Genomic DNA, 12,069 nt, shown 5'->3' on the forward strand with positions numbered 1-12,069 from the left:
ACCATTTTACCCTTTACATAACATTATGACACTTTTACCCTTTTCTATACAGGAAGAGCAACCACAGACATGCTGTTAAACAACCTTTGTGAGGTGTTTGATGGCAAGCTAGTTGATGGGAGAGACAAACCAATTATTAACTGCTTGGAGTTTATTAGGGAGTATATGATGAAGAGGATATGCAATGTCCTCAAGGTGCAACAAAAGTGTGTAGGCCCACTCACCCCAACAACAACAAAGATCATGGAGAAGAATGAAGCAGCTGCTACTCAGTTAATTGCAGAATGGTGTGGTGATGAAAAATACCAAGTCAAAGGCCTATGGAATGATCAACATGTTGTTGATATGCATGAAAGGGTATGAAACTGCAGGAAATGGGAATTAACAGGTATCCCTTGCAGGCATGTGATTTCTGTGTTGTATAACAAAGCAGATCATGGTGAGTGTGTACAAGAGCTCCATACTTATGTCCACAAGGTGCACTGGCTATAAACTTGGAAAACTGCATATGGGTACAAGGTGGAACCAATTAAAGGTCGGGCATTGTGGCCTAGAAGTGAGTGTCCAATGCAGATCACACCTCCCCCACACCGTAATCAACCTGGGAGACCCAAGAGGAAGAGAAGGCAATCCATGGAGGAGAAAAGTCAAAGCAAGAGTCAAAGTCAAAGTCAAAGGTCAGATGTTGGTCCCAGTGAGATTCATGGTCATGGTCCACATGGTAGTGGGAAACTAACAAGAAAGTTTGTTAGTGTGACTTGTAGTAAGTGTGGAAACAAAGGGCACAACTCCAGGACATGCAACGGTCAGGGAGGGACTTGATGGTCTATGTTGGTTTTATCTTTTGGTTTGACTGTATTGAACAACTTTGGTTTGATTCCTAGATGCAGGATGTCTTTTGTTGCAATAACTTTGTTTTCAATTAACTTATGACATGTATTTTGAAGATGGTAATAGGTATTATGTCTTTAGTATGCTTTTGTGTTAACTACATATGGATGCATTATATGTTATCTTTAGAAGGTTATGTATGAAAAATAGAACAAATCCATAATTGGTCAATAGATACCAAATTTTCATTAACCATTACTTTGCATTACAACAATGTTCCACATTAGCAAAAAATACTTAAACCAGATACATATACCCCTATCCTATTACAAAAGATAACCACAATCAACCTGTGGACTTACAACAAGAACAGCAACACAACAACAAAAAAATCCAACTATAGACTAGGTAATACTTCAACATAGTTGCTTGTTCTTTGATCTTCTCCATTGCTTTTTCATGCTTGCTTGCTTGTTCTTTTATGTCATCCATTGCTTTTCGTAACTTATTGATTGTCCTAAGCAGCCCTGGTATTATAACTTTGGAACGAGCACACATGGGTTCATCATACCACCTAATAAACCCACATGATGAATTCTTGAAAAAAAGAAGAAAGAAACATTAGATCATCAGGGAGCAGTCTTCAAAATAAAGTTTAACACACTTACCGGGTCAGGACATCCCCAAAATCGACGCCCTGGGTTGTTATCTGTCCACAGTGTCCGAACTATCGCCCACTTTTTGCAGAAGCACATCACCATTGTCGATGGAGAAGATGAAATCACAGGGGGTGATCGATGGAGAAGATGAAATCAGAGAGGGAGTGATAGTTAGGGCTTGTTGCTGGAGACGAGAATAGAGACGTTGTAGTCTCTTTATGGACTAAATAATAATAAAATAATAAAGGGGCTAGATGAATGGACTAAAATACCCTTAAGTGAAAGGGGCATGGGTAAATTAACAGGAGCTTGGTAACGGCTGTTAAGCCATTGGACTAAACTCGCAACAAATAGAAACTATTGGACCATCTTTGCAAGCCAAACTCATTTTGGACCAAACATGCTAGTTTTGACATACCACAGGGACCAAATTTGCAATTTTGTCTTTAAAATATAAAGAGTAAATTACATGAATCGTCCCTCGTCTAACTGCCATAATGTGCGTTCAGTTCTTATTTTCGAAAATTAACTCGGACCGTTCCTATATAATATTTTTTACTCGGGTCATCCCTACGATTGTAAAATGACTATTTTGCCCTTAAAAATTTCTTTTTTATTTTTTCTATTATTTGTTTGTCTTTTTTAGATTGAAAAAAATAGAAAATAAAATAAATACCCCAACCCTTCCTCCTTCCCTTTCCCCGATTTTCTTATACTTTGTCTCCATGTTATTAGTCACTCTCGATAACAACCCACAAGCCTATCTCCATCCACATGCCTTAATGACTCCGACGAAACAATGATGCTGCCCACCAGTTTCCATGACTCGAACGAAAACCAAGCACCACCGTCGATCTTCTCCTCATCAAGATCACTAACCAGATCCAATACCCTAGATCACAACGCTTATCCTCTTTCTCCTGTTCTCTTTTCCAATCGCCAGTCTCCTTTCCAATTAGCTCTACACAGATCCGGCAAAATAGATTTCTATGTCGACATATTACTTTCGTCCCCTCCGGCTCTCATGAATCAAAAATAGTGGACCTCCTGAAATAAAAATGGCAGACCTAAAGCAACCGCAACCATAGCCTCCATCGATCTTCTTTCTTACCTATTCTTATTCTCTATCGGTATGACAACCACCGGTCAACGACATCTCCACCCTAGCTCACCACCACCAGACCTCTTCAATTTTTGAGGGTTGTACATTATTAGTTTCTTCCAGTATGGTGGTTCTTGTGGCAACGGTGACCTTAGGTATCGTCATCTGAGACGATGGAGTACACATTGGCGATCGAAAAGGAGTTAATAGATCATAAAATAAGGAGAGAGAGAGAGAGAGAGAGAGAGAGAGAGTTGTGGTCCGTCGATGGTGGAGGGTTATGGTCAGGCAACTCATTGCCAGTGTATTGTTTGGGGATCGATACCAAAGATATTTATAGTGTTTTCGGTGGTGGTTGTAGCATATTGCGATGAATCTGTTTCTTCTTACATACAATCTAGCGGTAATGATGTTTGATGTCTTTCCAAAAGAGTGGTGGTTGTGATTTTTTTTTTTATTAAAGAGGGTTAGATACACCCACAATTTTAGTTAAAATATTTTTCAATAATTAAAAATAATAAAAAATGTTAAAAATAAATGAAAAATAAAATTAAAGAGAGCATTGTAGTCATTTCATGTCTCGCAAGAGATTAAACTAACAATAGATGAAATGTGCAACTTTTAACCAAATGAGGGAAGATCCGAGTTAATTTTTGAAAATAGGGACTGAATGTGCGTTTTGACACTTGGACGAGGGACAATTCGTGTAATTTACTCAAATATAAACTATTTAATGTTTATTCATTTTTTTTGTTAAGTATTATGTGGTGCTAATTTATAAAATTCCATTATTTAGTTAGTCGATAGAACTTTGCTTAATTTATTTGGGAAAATGTTCTAATATTTTAATGATTTTATATTACACTTTAAGCTAAAATTATATATGTAAAAAAATGTACATTGCTATTATAGGTAAAAACATAGTGTGTCAATTTAGGGGTAAAAAGATTGAAGTACATTGATTTTATGGGTAAAAAGTTAAATGCTATTAGGGGTTAGAAGTTATAAGCACATTGCTATCAGAGGTAAAAATTTCCAGCTTGTTTAATCAACCACGTGTAAGCCATGTTTCAACCTTGTTTCATGTAACAGGCTGGGGTCTTGAGAAATAACAATGTACTTTAAGTACTTTTCATAATTTCTTTTGGATTTAATCATTTTACCACAAAACCATAGTCATTATTCTGCCCACATAAATCCATTATCTTCATGGGTGTGTTCGACAAAATTAGCTGGTAACGGGTGGGCTTGTAGCAGGTAGCTTGTAGCTTGTAACGTTTTGTTAGACGCTACATGAAGTAGCATTTAGATTTGGAGCGTTTTATTTAAACTAAACGGTAGAAACTTGTAGTGCCAAACGGGGCTTTCTGTTCAGAACGGAACGTTTTGTCAAACGCTAAAAGCTCCCAAACGCTCCGTGCCGAACACGCCCCATATCTTTATGGTTATTCCCCATTAAATTTATTAGATGCAGGAATGGGTATCTCCTATAATTTCCGGATAAAAGACATACAACAATAGAGTTTTCAAACGATCACCGTGATTAGGTTATCGGTAGGGAGTAATGATATGATTTTAGAATTGTTGGGTCCATATACCTTAGAGCAGCTACAACTATGACCATGTGGATCCACAAATATCAGCAAAACCCTCCGGTCTTCTCTCTTTTGATCCTATAACTCCAGAATCTGGGTCCAGTAAACCACCATGAATTAAATTGTATCACTCATAGATAAACCACCGGACCCTACGACTACTACCACCCCAAACATCTGCACCACGTGACAACATATTTCGTGTGTAGAGTAAGGAATCAGATAAATCAGAACTTGAAATTATTGAAATTGGAAGATTCAGAAATAAAAAATCAACCGATAAAAGACTTAGAGCTATGTACTGACTGATAAGTGAGAAATTATGAAATCAGAATATCAGATTAGAAAGCTAGGTAATCAGTTCTTATCTGAGAGATCGGCATTGACATGATAACTAATAATAGCATTCGAAATCGATTCTGGAGTTCTCTAATCGGTAGCATATCGCTGTTTTTCTAGGCGTCAATTGACGTTTCGTTTTTCCAGGCGACTGAAGATATGCACACTCCCAATTCTTGAGTTTTCCGCGCCCATTTTACCCTCTCGATAGAAATCAAACTAATAATTATTAATAACTGAACTCAAATAATGCCCCAAATCTTTGCTGCCCTGGGCGTTAGCCCATCTCGCCTAGGTATTGGGCGGCCCTGCTCTCACCATTCTTTCCATTTCGTTTTATAAGATGCTTGACAAGGCAACAAATATTGTCAAGTCAATGTGAACAAGAAAAAAAAAGTAAAATGAGTAAAAAATAAAAAGTTCTATTAGAATTATGTGATAATACAAAAGAAATGTACTTAAGGTAAAAACCGTAAAAGCTTTTCAGACTTAAAGGTTTTATTGAAGTCTAACTTTAGGGAAACAGAGAAACATGTGAAAAAGGTACCAAAAAAATATAAAAATTAAAAAGTTACATAAAAATTATGGGGTAAAACTGTAAAACTCAAAAAATTTAAATGTTTTCTTGCGAATATCACTAATATAATTTGCACTTGATGGAGACCCAATGTCTTGTTTGGATGTTACTATATAATAATTTTTATTTTATCTTCTATTATTGTATCAAATCAATTTTTATTTTATCTTCTATTGTCTTATCAAATAATTTTTTTTCTTTTACTTTTTATCTTTAATAAGAACACATTTTATAAGAACACAGGTTGAAAAACATATTCCATCATTATCCTAATCCCCCACTTAAATTTCAATCAACTTCATTGGGAAAAGCATCACCCTAGTTTTTTGTTACACAAGTTGACTGGAAATTTTGCACAATGTAGCAAAATAATTGAAGTCGATGATCATATCAAACACTAGATGTTTCTTATTAATGAAAAGGTTAAAAAGTGACAAAATAATTAAAGTCGAGGACCCTCTTCAACACTAAATGTTCCTTATTAATGAAAACTAAAAGAAAAAAGAACATATGGACCAAACTCATTGATCCAAAGTAATACCTAATAATAGTTTTAAAATGATTCATAAATACAAATCAAGAAATTGTTTACTTTTTTCACAATGGCCATTAACAAAATGCTTAATATTTTTGTGTATGGACAAAGTGGTAAGTTATTGGGATGTATATATTTTTCATTAGAACCAAATGTTTTGAAAAGTCGAATCAACAAGGTGTTTGTACCAATAGGGCTTTGACCTCGAGGAATAGTGAGATGCCCTCCCGAGTCCCGAGATTTCCTAATTTTGTATTTTTATTTAGGGTTTCTTTATGTAGATATAATTATCTATGTATATCTTGTGTTGAAAAGTCGAAATAAGGCTATAACGACAATAAACACTAGAGACCATATCTCCGGTTCAAAGACTTGGATAACCCCAAAATTACTTTGCAAGTATTCGGTTATAATGCATTATTTTGAAGGACTGGAACCAACTTGATTGAAAGAGGCTTCATCAGTAGTGTTGTTTATGTCACATAGAACTGAAGTTTGAAACTTTTGCACGAGTGGCAAGAACTTAAAATTCAATCAAGGGCCTACCCATCAAATTTCAAGACATAGACAACCCAAGTCTTCCATTCTCATGCACCAATGAATCAAAAAATAGATAAGAGTTTGTTAAATATTTTGGGTTGGACCCGAGCCGATTATGAAACCTGATGGAAATTGAATTTTAAAAATTGAATTCGGTTTGGAACCCAACATGGTTTTCCGTTTTGATAATCCCTGACCAAACCGAACCGAATATCTTATTTAACATATATATTCATATAATTGTCTATACCAGTTCTGTTTAACAATGTTGTCCACTCTATTCAACTTCTTACACTTCCAGTGTCAAAATTTGCCACTTCACAGTTAGGAATCAATATTTTGATGTCTTCCATATGGGATAAAACATGAGCTCTTCAGTGAACTTTTAATCTTTAATTATTTGCTTTGGACTCTGTTGAAGTTTAGTTAAACATAGGAAAAAAATTAAACACACATATTCAGAAAATAAACAACTCCAGTATCACTATGGTAAGATTCTTGTCAACCGTTACAACAATAACAGGTTAGGAATTTTGCATAATTAGACAAGAAAATTTAAACCAAAGTCCTACCAATCAAAAAGCTTGTATAACCCAACTCTTGTGTTCAGAAATAAACGCAAGTTTGTGAGTTGGTTTATATGAACGTATAACTAAAGATCTCACCTACTATTCAAAGATGTTGGAAGCCTAAAAATTATTATAAAAGTGTTTTGTTATGAAGTATTATAATGGACTATGAACATTCAAATCCCAATTAACTTTATTTGGAACTTGGAAGGAGTTTCATGGAACGATTCTTTTAATCAAGTCAATTACAAGTTGGAAAGAGAAAATTAAAAATCGGGGACCTACAAATCAAACGACTGTTGTACACATGTCTTATGTTACGTTTAGAAGAAGAATTGGACCACACTATTGGAAGTCGACTAGATCATGAGGGGGGAAAGGCATAAAGTAAGCAACGCCTAAACAAACTACTTGTAATATTAGCATGAGTATATATATTTGAGGATGTGTAAATGTTTGTAGCAGCTAAAGACAATGAGTAATTCAAACATGCTTATCTCCTTTTCCCTTGTCTTAATTTATTTTTTTTCATTTCTTTGTTTCTTCTTCTTTCAATGCCAGTCACAAATGCTCTCCTCAACAGGCCGTTGGTTTGCTTCTCTTTAAGCAAAACCTTTCCTCCATCAACCATACATACAGCTACAACTACAGGTGTCAAGACTGGCTTGGTTCTGATTATTATTATTATCCAATTATGATGAACTGGAACAAGAATACAGACTGTTGCAATTGGAGTGGTATCACATGCAACCACGACACAGGTGATGTTATCGGCATTGACTTGAGTTGTGGTACCCTCCACCCTAACACCACCCTCTTTGATCTTCCTCATCGATCTACAAGGGCTCAACCTTGAATACAATAATTTTACTGCTTCCCAACTTCCACGTGACTTTTCATATCGCCTCACACATCTCAACTTCTCTTATTGTGGGTTTATCGGTGAAATTTCTTGGGAAATATTACATCTTCGTAAATTGGTTTCCCTTGATCTCTCTGCAAATGATGGACTGCAGATGCAACCTGATGTTTTGAAGAATCTGCTGCAAAATTCAAGTCATTTGAGAGAGCTCTTGATACCTCAGGTTCATATATATAGGTTGGGTTTTACCCACTTTTCTTAATATCTCTTCTTCTCTAAAATCACTTCTACTACAAAAAAGTAAATGGGACCCTTTAGAAAGGACACGGTTTTGAAAAAAACGGGTTTTATTAATAGGGAAATAGGGGGCTTTTCATTTATGACCCGGTTTAAAATAAATAACCGGGTTTTATACTCTTTGGACGACCTTTTTCTCGAATTCATAGGCCCCACTTAACAGCCAGACTTTTTTTACGGATGAATGAGCAACAACTTGTTTTATGAGATTAAGTTTTATCACCAATGACAGCTGGTTATTTAAATCCCTAATTAATCTCAATTGATTATGTATAAATCCATATACTTCACCTGGTTTCAATAAACTACAAATTTTATATTCTTTTCTTTCACCATTACGTCTTTTCATTCTTTGCACGTTACTGGTTCACCATCAAATTTTACTTCAATTTCTAAAGGTATTATGATTACTATTTTAATTATGTTACATTTTTATTTGAAAAGTTTGCATTTGTAAGTTATATTTTGTTAAAAGAGTTCTAGTTTTTATAGCACAGGATCACCACTTTGCACTATTTTCACAATATCGATTCATCATCACTTTCTTAAGGTATTGTGATAACTCTTTTATTTATGTTATATATTTATTTTATAAGTTTGCATTTAACTCCTGAGATCGAGTAGTTTTGTTAAAATATTTCTATTCTTTTATATAGCAGGAATGCCGGCAGAAATGAATTGAACCACAAAACACACTTTTCTAGCTCGATCTAATCTGCACAAGTAAGGTAACATTTTTTACCACTTTTAAGCAATCATTCTAATTATTCTAGATTTTATTTAATATTTTAGGTACCTAATACAGAGTGGCGGGAAGGAAAAATCAATGTGAGAGAGGGAAACTAATTAGAATAATGATATCTAACCATTATAAAATGAATAAAATAAACTTTATGTTTTTAATTATTAAATTATATATATATATATATATATATATATATATATATATATATATATATATATATATATATATATATATATATATATATATGTTATCATGGTACGTGATATGTGTCACATATTTTGTTTTATTGTTTACATTGTTATTTTTTTTTTCTTGAAATATTTAAGTGGTATTTAATTTAAAATTTGATTGAATTGATAAAAGAAAAAAAATATATTAATTGTTTAATCTAAATTGTGAAAATAAGTATATTTTTTATCACTTTTTAGGAAATCCATCATATATTTGCAACATCCATTTAGTAATTTAGTTAGTATCATGTACATTGCATATGCTTTTAGATGTTTACTTATCCAAAATTAATGTAATAGAGTTTAATTTTCAGGATTCTTATTTTAAGACTGTTTTTTAAATATTTTGTCTCGTATAGTCAATTATATTAATACTTTTTCTCCAGTATAGTGATTTTATTAAAATATATATATTTTGAATTATAGATGGATCGTACTTATTGGATGTATGGGATGAAACGTTCAGAAGTTAGATACTTGGCATGTTTGGCCGATTTTCTGAAAGTTGCAGAGGAAAATCGGGTGAAAAAGGGAGAAGGTTACATATGGTGTCCTTGTATCGATTGTCAAAATTGTCATATGTACACTGATTCTACAAAAATAGAAGAACATCTGATAACTCGTGGGTTTATGAGTAACTATACGTGTTGGTCACGACATGGTGAGACATTGCTCGATCAGAACACAAGTTTCTCAGAAATTAACAACGAAAATGATTGGAATGAGGATCGTGATAATGTGTCTGATATGTTGCATGATTGTGAAGATAATATTGTTCCTGAGAAGGAATATTATGACGAATTTCAACAACTGTTTGACGAGTCAGGAAAACCATTGTATACTGGGTGTAGAAAATTTACCAAACTTTCAGCTGTGCTCAAATTGTTTAACATAAAAGCAACCAATGGTTGGAGTGATACAAGCTTCACAAGTCTACTTAAGATTTTGCATGAAATGCTTCCCAAAGATAACGAGCTGCCTGTTTCATTATACCAAGCAAAAAAAATTAATTTGTCCAATGGGATTGGAAATCGAAAGAATACATGCATGTCCAAATGATTGCATGTTATATAGAAACCAACATGCGGACCTAGATAAGTGTATTATATGTGGTACTTCGCAGTATAAGAGGAAAGCCCAGATGGAAGAAGAAAATATTAAAGTGACCAAAAAAGGCCCACCTGCTAAATTATTATGGTATTTTCCAATCATACCAAGATTGAAACAGTTATTTGCGAATGCCAAAGATGCAAAGTTGTTGAGATGGCATGCTGAGCGTAAAATCGACGATAAGATCAGACATGTGGTTGATTCTCCTCAATGGAGGAATATCAACAATGATTTTGAAGAATTTGGTCAAGAGATTACAAATATTCGATTCGGACTTAGTTCAGATGGATTTAATCCATTTGGAAGTCTGAGTAGTCGTCACAGTACATGGCCAGTACTACTCTGTATCTACAATCTCCCACCTTGGTTATGCATGAAACGAAAATATATTATGATGTCATTGCTAATTCAAGGCCCAAAACAACCTGGAAACGACATCGATGTGTATTTGGCTCCATTAATAGATGATATGAAAATATTATGGAATTCAGGCGTTGAAGTGTATGATGCATATATAGGGCATAATTTCCAACTCAGAGCTATGATTTTTTGCACCATAAGTGATTTCCCGGCATACGGGAATTTATCAGGATACAATACAAAAGGGAAAAAGGCATGCCCTATTTGTGAAGACGACATACATTCATTGTGGTTAAAAAACTACAAGAAAACTGTATACATGGGTCATCGAAGATTTCTTCCACATAAACACCAGTATCGTAGAGAAAAAAAGGTCTTCAATGGTAGAATCGAGAAAAAAAGGCAAGAAAACCATTAAATGGAGAAATTTTATTTTCCCGACTTGAAAATCTAAACATTGTGTTCGGTAAAGTAAAAGGTAAAAGTAGATCTGTTACCAATAGTATTTGGAAGAAGAGGTATATATTTTAGGATTTACCATACTGGAAGCACTTGCAAGTCCGACATTGTCTTGATATCATGCATATAGAGAAAAATGTTTGTGAAAGTTTGTTAGGGTTATTGTTGAACCTTAAAGGGAAGTCTAAAGATGGAGCTAGCGTTCGAAGAGACATGGTAGCAATGGGAATTAGACCCGAGCTTGCTCCAGTTGAGAATGTTGGGAGACGTACGTATTTGCCTCCAACATGTTATACCATGTCCAAGGATGAAAAAGAAAATTTTTGCCAATGCTTGCATAGTATGAAGGTTCCATCTGGCTATTCTGCTAACATTAAGAAGTTGGTGTCGATGAATGACTTAAAATTGGTAGGTATGAAATCCCATGATTGTTATGTTTTGTTGACACATATGATTCCCATTGCAATTTGTGGAATACTTCCAGACCGTATTCGACACACGATCATAAAGCTTTGCTTGTTTTTAAACATGATTCATTCAAAAGTTATTAGTCACGAAGAGTTGGATTCATGGCAAAGTGATATTATCATGACTTTATGCCAGCTCGAGATGTACTTTCCACTTTCTTTTTTTGATGTAATGGTTCACCTGATATCTCATATCGTAAGAGAAATAAAGGTTTGCGGTCCAGTTTTCCTACGATACATGTATCCATTCGAGAGATATATGAGTGTCTTAAAAGGGTATATAAGGAACCAAAATCGACCAGAGGGTAGTATTATTGAAGGATATACTTCAGAAGAGGCGATTGAATTTTGTACAGAGTATCTTCAAGGTGTCAAGAATATTGGCATTCCGAGATCTCGACATGCGGGTAGACTTGTAGGGACCGGGACAATTGGATTGAAAAGGCTCGTTCCAGATCGTGAGGAATTTCATCTTGCACATTTTACAGTGTTACAACACATGACAATCATTGCTCCATACATAAATGAGCACAAAAGAATGCTACAGACGAAGCATAGAAATAAGGGCGAAAGATGGTTGACTATCGAGCATAACAAAACCTTTTGCAAAATGGCTGAAAAATAAAGTGAAAGCAAGTTATGACAGAGAAAGTATGGATGAAGTAGTAGTGAGTTTGGGAAATGGTCCGCAAAACCTTGTGGCAACGTACCAAGGCTATGATATCAACGGGTATACATTTTACACCAATCGACAAGATGGTAAAAGTACATTTCAAAATAATGGAGTGACAC

At 34.6% G+C, this 12,069-nt stretch overlaps 1 long non-coding RNA gene across 1 annotated transcript; it reads right to left on the minus strand.

The window, feature by feature from the left end:
- Positions 1 to 1,117: 1,117 nt before the first annotated feature.
- Positions 1,118 to 4,816, minus strand: LOC145090812 (uncharacterized). The gene is made up of 3 exons (XR_013701767.1): positions 4,191 to 4,816; positions 1,500 to 1,568; positions 1,118 to 1,428 (listed from the first exon to the last, which is right to left on the minus strand). It is a non-coding gene; the product is annotated as an uncharacterized LOC145090812 (long non-coding RNA).
- Positions 4,817 to 12,069: the final 7,253 nt, after the last annotated feature.

The sequence above is a fragment of the Lactuca serriola genome, chromosome 2 (genome assembly GCF_051521515.1).
Source record: "Lactuca serriola cultivar US96UC23 chromosome 2, Lser_US96UC23_V15, whole genome shotgun sequence".
Lineage (NCBI taxonomy): Eukaryota > Viridiplantae > Streptophyta > Magnoliopsida > Asterales > Asteraceae > Lactuca > Lactuca serriola.